We start from the raw sequence: 13773 nt of genomic DNA, 5'->3' as shown, positions 1-13773 counted from the left end.
TAATTTGGACCTCCTACGGGCAGACATCCCTTTCCTCCATGCGTGCTGAGCTGCACAAACTATATAAAAATATACTGAACTGAAGAGAATGAACCAGCATTACTAACCTGCCAGTAACAGGCCATTTCACCTCTAATTCACCTCTAGGTTAGTACGCTGATCAATAAAAACAACTTTCAGACCTACCTTTAAATTATGTGGAGAGAAAGGATGGCCTTGCAGTTAAGGAAATAGACTGGGACACAGAGGTAGGCGATATATTGTTTTTAAAAATAAATTCATTAATATCTGTGGGTTATTAGTACTATGGTGACAACCAACACAGAAAAGTCTATAGATAACAAATGCTCTGTGCAAGTTAAAATGGGCAGGACCTGATGTAGCTTTCTTCCTACCCATGTTAATTTGCTGGGGGCCAGTGTTCTCTATAAAGTGCATGCCTGCACGGCCACGCTCAAAAATTTTTAAGCTCACCTACCTCCTTCACAGAGCTGCGCAGCAGTGCTCACCTTCCTGGAAAGTGAGTGGCATGGCTTATACCACAGCCAGGGCCACGTGGTGGATGTGTTGATGCCCTGGGGGACAGAGCCACAGGTGGGTGGTTTGCTGCCAATGAGAGTCAGAGCCATGGGTGGGCGGGTTGCTGTGCCAGGGGTCAGAGCCGCAGGTGGGCGGGTTGCTGCAACCAGGGGTCAGAGCTGTCGGTGGGCAGGTTGCTGTGCCAGGGGTCAGAGCCGCAGGTGGGCAGGTTGCTGCTGCCAGGGCTCAGAGCTGTGGGTGGGTGGGTTACTGCACCAGCGGTTGGGGCCACAGGCAGATGGGTTGCTGCATTGGGGATTGGGCCCATGGGTGGGTGGATTGCTGCACTGGGAGTTGGGACTGCAGGCGGGCGGGTTGCTGATACCGGGGGGGTTGGGGCCATGGGCGGGTGGGTTGCTATCACTGGGGGTCAGAACCTCAGGCAGGCGGGTTGCTGCTACTGGGGGTTAGAGCCACGGCTGCCTGGCGGGTGGGCTGGTGGCTGTTGCCAGGATATTTAGGCCCCAATTCTGCCAGCACAGACTTCTATGCTCACACAATTATACGAATGCCCCTTTGCATGTTGGGACCTTAAGTATGATGAAAATTTTTCACCGTTTCCTTACTCTGTTCTTAGAATCATAGAATCCTAAGAAGGGAAGAGACCTCAGGAGGTCATTGAGCCCAACCTTTGCTAAAAGCAGGACCAATCCCAACTAATCATCCCAGCCAGGGCTTTGTCAAGCTGGGACATAAAAACCTCTGGGGATGGAGATTCCACCACTTCTCTAGGTAACCCATTCCAGTGCTTCACCACCCTCCTAGTGAAATAGTTTTTCCTACTATCCAACCTAGACCTCCCCCACTGTAACTTGAGCCCACTGCTCCTTGTTCTGACATCCGTCACTACTGAGTACAGCTTCTCTCCGTCCTCTTTAGAATCTCCCTTCAGGAAGTTGAAGGCTGCTATGAAATCCCCCCTCACTCTTCTCTTCTGCAGACTAAACAAATCCAAATCCCTCAGTCTCTCCTCATAGGTCATTTCCTCCAGCCCCCTAATCATTTTAGTTGCCCTATGCTGGACTCTCTCCAATGTGTCTTTTCTTCATTGCCTCAAGCTTTCTTGGGGTCTGAATGTTTTCATACATATAGTTAAATGAACTCAGCTGGCCACTTGAAGTTACAGAAGTTCTTGCAAGCATTTCATGTTGTATTGATTCAAAAGACAATTGTGGCAGCCAGGGCTATAAAAGTAACAAGCATTTATTTGTTGCAGTGTATTGCCTTGTTAATCCCATTAGAGGACATGCATCACAGCCGCACCATTCATTTATTTTGCAGATCACTTTGTGCTGATCAGCCAGTAAAATAAATAAGACTTCCAGGCAAAGAGAGAGATCTAGTTTGGCATGAACCTAACACGGTGATGCTGTCTTCCTGCAGCTGCCTGTCTTGGTACTAAATCCCTTCCATTCCAGCAACAGTTCAGGGGATACCATCTTGGCAAGTAGCAATGGTGCATGTCTCCCCAGTTGTCTTTTTGCCTTTCTGAACAGGACCATTCTCTCCCTCTGTCTCAGAGTAATATTCCCTGGAGCAAAGATGGCCTGCAGGTGTGCAACCAATAGTCTGCCCCTTAGGAAAGCCTCCCTCTCCCTTATTCCCTTCCCCCTAAAATATTGTGTAAGAGCGATTCAAAGAGTATCATTTCACCATGGAGCAGGTAACCCTGCCTCACTATCACCAAGCGCAACTGAGGCTGAAAATAGCGCAAAAGAACGGAATTCCAAAATTCAGCCTATTTGGAGAGAAGAAACATTCTAGCAGTGTTGACATGGGGCTACAGGGTTCCCTGTTCTCCTAGCACAGGGGGTGGCATGGCTCACATGTGCAGAAGGGTTATCAGTAGCCAAGTGCCTGGCTAACCTTCCCGAGGAGACAGGGTAAGGGATGAAATGTTTGCTAACCTTGTGACTAGGTCCCACAAGAAGACAAAAAACCCAAAGAAAAGGAGGGAAGCAGTCGTTGTGCAGGACAAAAATGAGAGAGAGGAGGACAAAGAGCCTGCCAAAAAGTTGCCAGTGGAGCACATGGATCAACAGGACACAGAAAAGGACTTCCAGGGCAGGACATTGGACATGATGCAAATGAAGACCGGTTCCCTGGAGAACACGGTTGCACCATGCTGATGTGTTACACTCCCACATAGCCCTGTCCTGCAGCCAGCTGAGAAAGCAGGACATTGAGAGCCTGCTTCCAGTCACATACCTACAGGAGACCGTTTCCATGCCATTCTCCCATCCCCCGCCCTCCATGGATTTTTGGACCTTCATCTGCACAACAGGCTTGCTCTGCACTGTGGCTGGTCCCACACCATTTTAGTTGGGGGCTTTTGAGTTTGCATTGTCTTCTTATGTGGCACAGCAAGGTTTTTTTGGTATTATTTACAATCACAAAACTGCCCTTAAGATAAAACTTCTCTCTCCCCTATAGCACCTGTTCTTAATAAAATCAATTCACAAAGCATATGCTGTAATCATTTCATACATTTGCATTCCTTTCACTCATCACATTGCATTGTTTTGCCTCCAGTACATCCTGCTCTCAAAATAAAGCACAATGCTTCTCTGGCACCAATTGCTGGCCATTGGGACATTTGATAGAGGCCTCCTCTCCACCTGATGGTAATGTCCAAAAGTCATTCCAGCTCTGCCTCCCAACCCTTAGTGAGGCTCCCTTCCTTACTGTCAGGGCAGCTGTGTAACACAAGCACCTGTAACACAAAGCAGAGCTCTCTCAGAAACCTCCATATTCGTCATGAGACACTTCCACCTTCCTTTCTGTCTTCCAAATCCACACTCCCCAGTCACTCCACAGCCACTCTAGGGACAGTTAAACAAATCCTTTCTTGGAGAATCCAGGGAGAGGGCCCGTAAGGAAGGTAAGTTGTGTCCACCAGAATAACAACTGAAACCACAACACCATTAATGTCCATACTAGATGCTGGGCACAAAAGATTCATTTTTCACTGCATAAAAAGGTAGGGGACGGGGGAAGTTTCTAAAGAACCTGGCATCAGCAACCCTTTCCAGGCCAACCCCACAGGAATGTCGGTGATACTGCCATGGTGGTAAACCAGGCCTTGCAGGAAGAAATACCACTTTCTGTTGATGAATGCCAAGGCCTGGGGGTGAAGACAGGCAAATGATAGTGTTGTGGATACCCTCTATGACTCCTATATAACTTGAAAACCCCAGACACCAATACTATCAATACTTCTCTGCTTTATGACCCGAGGCAACAACACTCTTTCCACAGCAGCACCCACCAGCATGAAAACAGCCCCAACAACTGATTTGCCAGCACTAAACTGGTTATCGACTGCGATGGTTTTCAACCTTTTTTTATAAAGAACCCTTTTAAAAAAATGTATAAGTACCTCCAGTACCTACAGTGTTCAGACACACACAATTTTTTTCTACCATTTCAACACATTCGTTTAAACAACTTAATCGTAGCCAGGTGGGCGACAAAATTTTTGGGCGTAAAAAGTGCAAAAATAACAAAGCGCTGTAAAAGTTGAAATAAAAATTCAGTTTTCTCCAAATTTCCATTGTGTTGACGTTCCTCCCAGACTTCTCTCAAGTACCACTAAGAGTACTCATACCACTGGTTGAGAAACACTGATCTACTGAGCATTCTCAGTAAAGGGTGAGCCACTTCCAGATGGCGATTACCATGCATTTCTCTGCACTGTGGGAGGAAAGGACTCTTCAACTGGTGCTCCAGCCCTAGCATGAGCTCTGGGCAGATTTCTAGGAAAGTAGCCTCCCGCATCCTGAAGTTCTGATCAGCACTGCTTGGCCAGACCCAGAAGCAGCGCTCCATCAAAACTACTTGGCTATGTCTACACTGTCATGATTTTGCGCAAATACTTTTAACGCAAGAGTTTTTGTGTTAAAGTATTTGCACAAGAGAGTGTTTACACTGGCATGTGCTTTTGCGCAAGAGATGTGCTTTTGCGCAAAAGTATCCGTGCCAATGTAGACGCTCTCTTGCGCAAGAAAGCTCCAATGGCCATTTTAAGCCATCGGGCTTTCCTGCGCAAGAAATTAACGTTGCCTGTCTACACTGGCCTCTTGCGCAAGAATAGTTGCACAAGAGGACTTATCCCTGAGTGGGAGCATCAGAGTATTTGCGCAAGAAGCACTCATTTCCTACATTAGAACGTCAGTGTTCTTGTGCAAGTACTCACGGTCAGTGTAGACAGGTGGCATATGCTTTTGCGCAAAATCTTGCCAATGTAGACACAGCCCTTCAGTAAATGTCACACGGGAGTAACTATGTCCCCCACATGTGGTATACACGAGGCCTCTTGGTGGTTATAGTGAGGTGATCTTCCATGTTTTCTGAAGCCACCCGTCTGCATCGGTGCCACTACATCCAGTGCCCCTTGCTGGGGGACTAGCAATGATCAGGATCCCAGTGGGCAGCAGTGCTTCCTTCAGGCTGCTTCACAGCAGTTTGAAAATTTGCTTGCCAATGGAACAGCATGAAAATGGCTGGCTAGTGAAAAAACAGACTCGTGTGGGGATACCATGGATGTTTGACCCGCCCACCCCCCGAATTCCATTATGTTCCAGTAAGTGTCCCACAATCCACTGAAATAAATAAGCCATCAGGCCTCAAGCCCTAGTGACAATATAAAAGCTGTGCACTCATTCTGAAAAAGGGCAGTGCTGTGCACACACTGGCTAGGTCTAGATTGCATCCCTTTTCCGTAAAAGGGATGCAAATTAGACGTATCGCAATTGCAAATGAAGTGGGGATTTAAATCTCCCCCACTTCATTAGCATAAAAATGGCTGCCGCTTTTTTCTGGCTCGGAGCTTTGCCGGAAAAAAGCACCAGCCCTTAAAATGAGGGATAAGGGATCTTTCAGAAAAGGCTTTATTTTCCGAAAGATCCGTGTCTAGACTGGTGCTTTTTACCAGCAAAGCTCCGAGCCGGAAAAAAGCGGCAGCCATTTTTATGCTAATGAAGCGGGGGAGATTTAAATCCCCGCTTCATTTGCAATTGCGATACGTCTAATTTGCATCCCTTTTACGAAAAAGGGATGCAGTCTAGACACAGCCACTATGATTTACATGGGAAGTATCTAAAGCCATATAGAACAAAGCAGCATGGACACACTTGTTTGGTTTAGTTATCTGTATAATTTTAAAACCCCAACTCCTCCATCAACAAACCTTTCTCATGTACACGAGACCAATGAACAGAATTCTGCTGCATACTCTGAAAGGACACTGAATTAGTTTGACCTTCCCTAGAAGCTGGCTTTATTGTACAGGGTCTCGTTTGAATAAACATTCCGTGATCATAAGTAATTTTTAGTGTATACATAATCTTTGGAATAAACCTCTGTGTCGGCATGTGGTTACAGAAAACCAGAAACAATTATGTCAGCAGTGAGACTGTAGGCCTCTTGAGGAAAAAGCTGTTTCTCTTGCTAGAGCCTTCCAGCAGAAATCGGCCTGGTCTGAATATTGTGGCTGGCTTTATGTTTAATTATCATCATGCTCTTAAGATGACTTTCTTTTTTTGCTTTTATTGTGTGCATACTTTCTTAGCCAACATATCAATTGTAGTGGATCTGTGCATATGCAACCACGAGCATTTGTGCAGTGATGTTTTAAAACATGCAGGGTAAACAATCCTGTAGGTCTAATGTACTGAGCTTGCTGCTGGTGTCCAGCCCTGCATTCTTTGGCATAGGCAACATTTTGCTGGAATTTGCTGGAATTTGCCTGATTTACAGGCAAAGCATAAAAAATATCAGCTGTTTACATTAGAGTCTATCAGCATCTCTTCTGATGAAGCAAGATCCTTGCTACTCTGATTCCTGACACAAAGGCTAATTCCTAAACACTTCTTCCATCATTCTCAGTGAAGACTGTTTCCAGAGATTCCAGGTACTATGTGAAAATGTCTGATGCTTCCTTTGTCAAGGGCTTCTGTTTTTCAGCGGTAGGATTTGCACTCCAAACAAATATTTGGCATGTCTGCAGATGTTGCCAACAGGGTTCCAGCTTCTTTGGAAAGTAATTAAATTTATGGGCTTTGGTAGTGTTGGGGTGGACAGAAGTGTGAAAAGCAGGCCTTGTGGTTTTGGTGACGCACAGATTATAATCACAAACAGCAGTGGCTGCGTTCCGGTGGCTGTGATAGAGGTAAATGCTATGGTGAAGATTTGTGACACTAATTATTTATGGACACTTGCTGTCCACCTGCCCAGAGCTTTGACTGTGAAATTGCCTTTAAAGAACACCACAATTGTTGTTGACCTATACATGTTAATTCTCTTTGTTTACACTGATGAATGGTAACACATCGAAAATACTAGTTGCCAGGCAATGTTCCTACTCAAATGTAATAGACCGGGAGCTGATATAACTGCGTTTTGGATTGCTTTGTGTTTTAGTAGAGTTATTGTGTTACTTCGTTTAGGGCTCAACTGATTCATTAAACTCAGCCTGCCCCAGAAACTGCAAGAGAGAATTGTGCCTGACAAGTACAATTCTTCATCCCCTTCCCACTTGCTTGGGGAAGAAAGTAGTCTCACAATTGTTCTAATGCAATTTATTCTGCCCTGTGAGAAGAGGGTGGAGCTGAGGCTGCTCCTCCTTCCCATCTGTTTCCGCCCACTGACTCTCAATCTAGAGTTTCAAGTAAGGTGCCCATGATTTACCTCAAAGCCCTGCACCTACAACTCCCATCTAAGCAGCCTTTACTCAACTGAGCAAACACACACATTTGAGCCCTTTACCGCCTCACTGATGATTAAGGGTGAGGGACAAGGTAGCCCTTATTTATTTCAAAATGCAAAAAATTTTCACTAGCTTCTGTGTAAGGTACTTACTAAGTCACCAGATGGTTACATGGGCATTTTTTTTCCCTTTGATATATTATTGTATATAAATATACATGCAAAGGCAATGCAAGCCCACTGTGGGCCCTGTGCAGAAATGTGAATGGGGGCCCCTCTTAAGGCTTGGAGTCCTAAGCAATTGTTTAGTCTGCTTATGCCTACTGGCAGTTCTGCATGCAGGCATGTCATAGAATCATTGAATACTAGAAGTGGAAGGGACCCTCTAGAGATCATCAGATCCAGTCCCCTGCCCTCACAGCAGGACCAGGCAACATCTAGACCATCCCTGATAGATATCTATCCATCCTGCTCTTAAATATCTTCAGAGATGGAGATTCCACAACCTCCCTGGGCAATTTATTCTAGTGTTTATCTCCCTGATAGTTAGGAAGTTTTTCTTAATGTCCAGACTAAACCTCCCTTGCTGCAGTTTAAGCCCATTGCTTCTTGTCCTATCCTCAGAGGTTAAGGAGAATAATTTTTCTCCCTTCTCTTTGTAACACCCTTTTAGGTTCTTGAAAGTTGCTATAATGTTCTCTCTGTCTTCTCTTTTCCACACTAAACAAACCCAGTTCTTTCAGTTTTCCCTCATGAATCATGTTTTCTAGACATTTATTCATTTTGGTTGCTCTTCTTTGGACCTTCTCCAATTTCTTCTGACAGTGACTGATGCCAGTGCTTCAGAGGGAATGATCAGAACTGGGCAATTATTGAGTGATCCATCCCCTGTCATACACTAGCAATCAGAGTTCAGGGACACCAAAAGCATTAAGTTTATTTACCGGTGCTGGAGCCTCACGGCTCCTATTGGCTCCATTTTGCAGTTTGCAGCCAAGGGGAGCCACGGGAAGTGGCATGGGCTGGGCTGCTGTTTTCTGGGGCTCCCCTTGGCTGCAAACAGTGAAACAAAGCCAATAGGAGCCATGAGGCTTGATAGCCATGGCACTGGTAAGTAAACAAACCGGCTCAGCCAATTAATAGGTTTCTCAAAATGGTTTCGCGGACCACTTTGAAAAACATTGTACTAGATCATGGGTTCCCAAACTGCGGGGGGGGGGAGGAGGGCGTGTCTCACCTGGGGGCATGTGAAGAAATTCCGGGGAGCGGTGAGGCGACCCAGCCTCCCTCCCCCCCATCAAGTTTTGCTGCACTCTTCAGTTCCTTTTTCCCTTTTTCCCTTTTTTTTTTTTTTTTTTTTGTCAACAAGTTTTGCTGCTATTTGGAAGGGGGGTCATGAGGGTTTTTCAAAAATCAAAAAGGGGGGCATGATGCCAAAAACTTTGGGAACCACTGCACTAGATCATGCTTGTGCATGGGTTTGTTAACACCCTCAAAGAATTATAATTCTCTGTACAAAAATTCATGTTTACTCTTCCCTAACATGTAGTGTTCATCTGTGTGTCCAATAATTTTATTCTTACTATATTGTTTCAATCCGTTTGCCTGGTACCAAAGCAGATTTACCAGCCTATAACTGCCAGGATCACCTCTGGAGCCTTTAAAAAAACATTGTCACATTAGCTATGTCAGTCATCTGGTACAGAGGCTGATTTAAGTAATGTTACATACCCAGAATTAAAAGACAGGACTATGCAGCATTTTAAAGACTAACAAGATGGTTTATTAGTTGATGAGCTGTTGTGAAGTGGGTCTGGCCCATGAAAGCTCATCACCTAATAAACCATCTAGTTAGTCTTTAAAGTGCTGCATAGTCCTGTCTTTTGTTTCAGCTACACCAGACGAACACGGCTGCATCTCTATCACTATACCCAGAATTAGTAGTTTGGCAATTTCATATGTGAGTTCCTTCAGAACCCTTGAGGGATACTATCAGCTCCTGGTGACTTATTGCTTTTTTATTTATCGAATTGTTCCCAAACCTCCTCTATGGACATCTCAGTCTGGGACTGTTTCTCAGATTTGTCACCTTAAAAAGAATGGCTCAAGTGTGGGAATCTTCCTCTCATCCTCTTCAGTGAAGATGGATGCAAAGAATTAATTTAGCTTCTCCACGACAACCTTGTCTTCCCAGAGTGCTCTTTTAGTGCCTTGATTATTCAGTGGCCCCAGTGATAGACAGGTTTCCTGCTTCTGATGTATTTTTAAAAAATGCTGTACGTTTTTATGTTTTTTGCTAATTGCTCTTCAAATTATTTTTTTAGCCTATTTAATTACTCTTTTTACACTTGGCTTGCTGGACTGTATGTTCCTTTTTATTTTCCTGGGTAGAATTTCCTCATACAACAACGGGACGCTCCTCCATCTGCTTTTTATGATCCTGATGCCCCTTTATACCCTATACAGGCTATTCACATCTGCCAAGAGCAGGGAGAGAGCAGGCCTAATAGAGCTGCTAGCCGTCATCCTCCAGCCACACAGGTATGGAAAGATTGGGACTGGGAATGGAAAGACCTTGATTCCACCTATACCGGCTAGATGCCAACCAGCCATTGGCTACTGATCAGTAGTATGTTACTCCCTCCTCTTGAGTGATTGTGGGACGTGTGGAGGATAGTGCAAGTTAGACATTTTCATTCTCTGGGCTGCTCCGGGGGCAGCACAGCCAGACATTACACCTGATTCAGGGCAGATTGTACCCTTACAATCTAACCCTCAAAATGCCCATTTGGGCCCTTATCTTTCAGTCATTTCAAAGACAAAGCCAATGTGACATGTGGCTCAATTTCAGGATGAGGCCTAGGTTTCTTACAAGAGATCTTTTCATTTTAAGCAACTGTCTAATATACACAATGTCAGTGGAGCGGGGGAGGGGGGCGGGAGATCAAGCTAAAAATAAGTAAAATGTGTCAAAGTCTCTTTGTCCTTGAACAGTCCCAGAGTGGACATAAAACCTTTTAGATTTTCTTAATAGAAATTCCGGGCATTGCACTCTTTCCTCTCTTGGAAATGGCTTTTGTTCAAGGAACATAAAGTGCTGGTTTCACTAATATCAGTAGGTATTGATGGAATAGACACAAGCATATTAAACAGCCACAAATTATCTAAGGAGTGCCTTTGGATGCCTATTTTAAAATAAACATTTACAGTTTGAATTCTTCTGTCGTCCGTGACAGGACAAGCATAGTGTCATAATCCCAGGATTTGGTAGCTTGGATTACTCTGGACATTCCGCCTTTCTAGTTTTACATTGCTAGCTGGCTCATTATTCTCAGCTAATGCAATTATCGGTGCGCATATTTTCCACACAAAGTCTAAAAGCTGCACTCAGACAGTTTAAACTGATAGTTTAATTCAATTAGAGTCACTTGGTTTATTTCTATTTCATGGGTATTGCCATGGCATTAATGTAGCATTTGAGTTCCCCACTTTTTTGGGGAGTACCCTACCTTTGGATACCTGAAAGATGCCACAATTTCAGAAAATGCCAACCCTCTGAAAACTAGGCACCTTTAATGTGACTCAAGTTGGGCACCCAGAAACTGGGGCAACCAAAATCATTAGTCACTTTAATAAATCTTGGCTTACGTCCTTTAGCAGTAATGGAAAGCCAAACATTCTCATACACCATAGGGGTATGTCTACACTACAGTGCTAATTCAAACTAACTTATTTTGAATTAGTTAATTCGAAATAAGCTAATTCAAAATAACGCACCTAGACCCAAAAACTAATTCGAATTAGCGTTTTGCTAATTCAAAATAGTGTGTCCACACTGATTGGACTCTGGGTTGCATTTAAGGGCAGCTGAAACCAGTTCCAGCAGGGCATCAGGTCAGTAATTGCTTTGTGTGGCTGCTATCTGAGGCTTTCTGAGGCTCGTGCTTAAAGGGACCCCCCTGGACAGCCGGTTCTCAGCTTTTCCTCTTGCTTGCCTACGTTACCGAGGGACAGCAAAGCGTTTTCCTCTCCGCCTGCCTGTGTCGGTGGTTCTCATTGGGGATGCCATTGCAGTTGGTACCATGGAGCCAGAGCTTGCACAAAACCCCTTGTGCAAAAACGGAATGAAAGAGAGTATGCAAATGAAGCGTGAGAAAATGCTAATCCGCCCTTCATTTGCATTGCCTCTTTCGGCAAAGCATGTAGTGTAGCCGTAGCCTGAGAATGGGAGGAGCACCTGAGCTGGCTGGCTGCCTCAAAATGACTACTTTCCTAGACTCTTGTGTCTCTCAAAGGAAGCCATTATGGAAAGGCCCTATCAGATAACTTTCTGTGGGTTTTGGGAACTATCCAGCGGAAGTGAACACAGAGCTACATCACTTCCCTAGAACTCTGTAAGAAACTTTGATAACCTATTGATCATTTTTATTGCATTTTAGTGGTGTTTAGAGTAACTGTTGTAGAACTACATTAAATTCCTATAAGACCCCCAGGATCTTATCCTTTTGCATTCCACATAACTTTTCTATAGGCACAGGGGTCTCTGTAGCCTTGTTGCCACCTGCCAGCTGCTACAGGTTACGCATGGATCTGGCATTGCACCGTGCCGTGGAAGGAGTGCAGAAGCTGCTGCTTATCTGTAAGGGTATGTCTACACTACCCCGCTAGTTCGAACTAGCAGGGTAATGTATGCATACCGCATTTGCTAATGAAGCCCGGGATTTGAATTTCCCGGGCTTCATTAGCATAAGCGGGGAGCCGCCATTTTTAAATCCCCGCTGCTTCGAACCCCGTGCAGCGCGGCTACACGGGGCTCGAACTAGGTAGTTCGGACTAGGTTCCTAATCCGAACTACCGTTACTCCTCGTGAAACGAGGTGTACCGGTAGTTCGGAATAGGCACCCTAGTCCGAACTACCTAGTTCGAGCCCCGTGTAGCCGCGGTGCACTGGGTTCGAAGCAGCGGGGATTTAAAAATGGCGGCTCCCCGCTTATGCTAATGAAGCCCGGGAAATTCAAATCCCGGGCTTCATTAGCAAATGCGGTATGCATACATTACCCTGCTAGTTCGAACTAGGGGGGTAGTCTAGACATACCCTCTGAGACACAGCATCAGATCTAGCATCTGCTTTACATTCTTGTCTTCTCAAAGGCCATTGGAGACAAATGCTACAGCTATCAAGCAGCATCTCTTGGAAGTTAGACAAGCAGGGAGAGCATCTTTTCTCTGCTTCAGAGGCTTCTCTACTAGGGTATGTCTACACTACAAAGTTAGTTCGAACTAACAGACGTTAGTTCGAACTAACTTTCATAGGCACTGCACTAGCGCTCCGTTAGTTCGAATTTAATTCGAACTAATGGAGTGCTTAGTTCGAACTAGGTAATCCTCATTCCACGAGGATTAAGCCTAGTTCGAACTTACTAGTTCGAATTAAGGGCTGTATAGCCACTTAATTCAAACTAGTGGGAGACTATCCCTCCCCAGGTTTCCCTGGTGGCCACTCTGGCCAGCACCAGGGAAACTCATCTGCCCCCCCCCCCCCCCCCGGCCCTGGATCCCTTAAAGGGGCATGGGCTGGCTACGGTGCCCGTGCCAGGTGCAAGCCTGCCAACACCCAGCCAGCAGACCCTGCACCTGGCACGGATCGAGCCACCCACCCGATGCCCCCCAGCCCTCCCCCTCTTCCCGGGACCAGGCTGGCGGCTCCCGGGAGCTTGCCCGGGACCGCAATAGGCGGGCACCCGCCTGGGCTAGTGCGGACATCGTGGACCTCGTCCACGATCTCCGCACTAGGCACAGGAAAGTGGCCGTCTAGGGCAGGAGAGCTGCCAACCTGGCCACCCAGGAGCAGGTGTGCAAGAGAATCAAGGGGGTTCACTGAGACCTCTGACCCTGAGTCCTGAGCTTAGAATGGCTCAGGTCAGACCAAAGGTCCATCTAGCCCAGTATCCTGTCTGCCGACAGCGGCCAACCCTAGAGACCCTGGAGGGGATGGACCAAAGACAGTGACCAAGCCATTTGTCTCGTGCCATCCCTCTCCAGCCTTCCACAAACCTTGGGCAGAGACACCACTCCTACCCCCTGGCTAATACCACTCCTTGGACCCAACCTCCATGACTTGATCTCACTTCCCTTTAAACTCTGTTCTAGTTCTAGCCTTCACAGCCTCCTGCAGCAAGGAGTTCCACAGGTTGACTCTTTGCTTTGTGAAGAAGAACTTTCTGTTACTAGTTTGAAGCCTGCTACCCATTCCTTTCCTTTGGTGTCCTCTAGTCCTTCTTTTATGAGAACTAATGAAGAACTTTTCTTTATGCACCCTCTCCACCCCACTCATGCTTTTATAGACCTCTATCCTATCCCCCCTCAGTCTCCTCTTTTCTAAACTGAAAAGTCCCAGTCTCTTTAGCCTCTCTTCATATGGGACCTCTTCCAAACCTCTGATCATTTGAGTTGCCCTCCCCTCTCTCACCCTCTCTCTTCCCTTCTCCC

At 45.8% G+C, this 13773-nt stretch overlaps 1 protein-coding gene across 3 annotated transcripts in view; it reads left to right on the top strand.

Moving 5' to 3' along the window:
• FHL2 (four and a half LIM domains 2) overlaps positions 1 to 13773 on the top strand; it is a 222061-nt gene that overhangs the window by 133434 nt on the left and 74854 nt on the right. The window contains exon 1 of one of the 3 annotated variants that reach the window (XM_075917714.1): positions 9778 to 9825. The exons of the other annotated variants lie outside the window; for them this stretch is intronic. The gene's annotated coding sequence lies outside the window, so the exon portion shown is untranslated. Of the gene's footprint in view, positions 1 to 9777; positions 9826 to 13773 lie in introns of those variants that run through there. 3 annotated transcript variants of the gene reach the window in all.

This window comes from Pelodiscus sinensis, chromosome 1 (genome assembly GCF_049634645.1).
Source record: "Pelodiscus sinensis isolate JC-2024 chromosome 1, ASM4963464v1, whole genome shotgun sequence".
NCBI classification, from domain to species: Eukaryota; Metazoa; Chordata; order Testudines; family Trionychidae; genus Pelodiscus; species Pelodiscus sinensis.
Note: the sequence above shows the minus strand (reverse complement) of the source record. Positions and strands in the feature narration are given on the sequence as shown.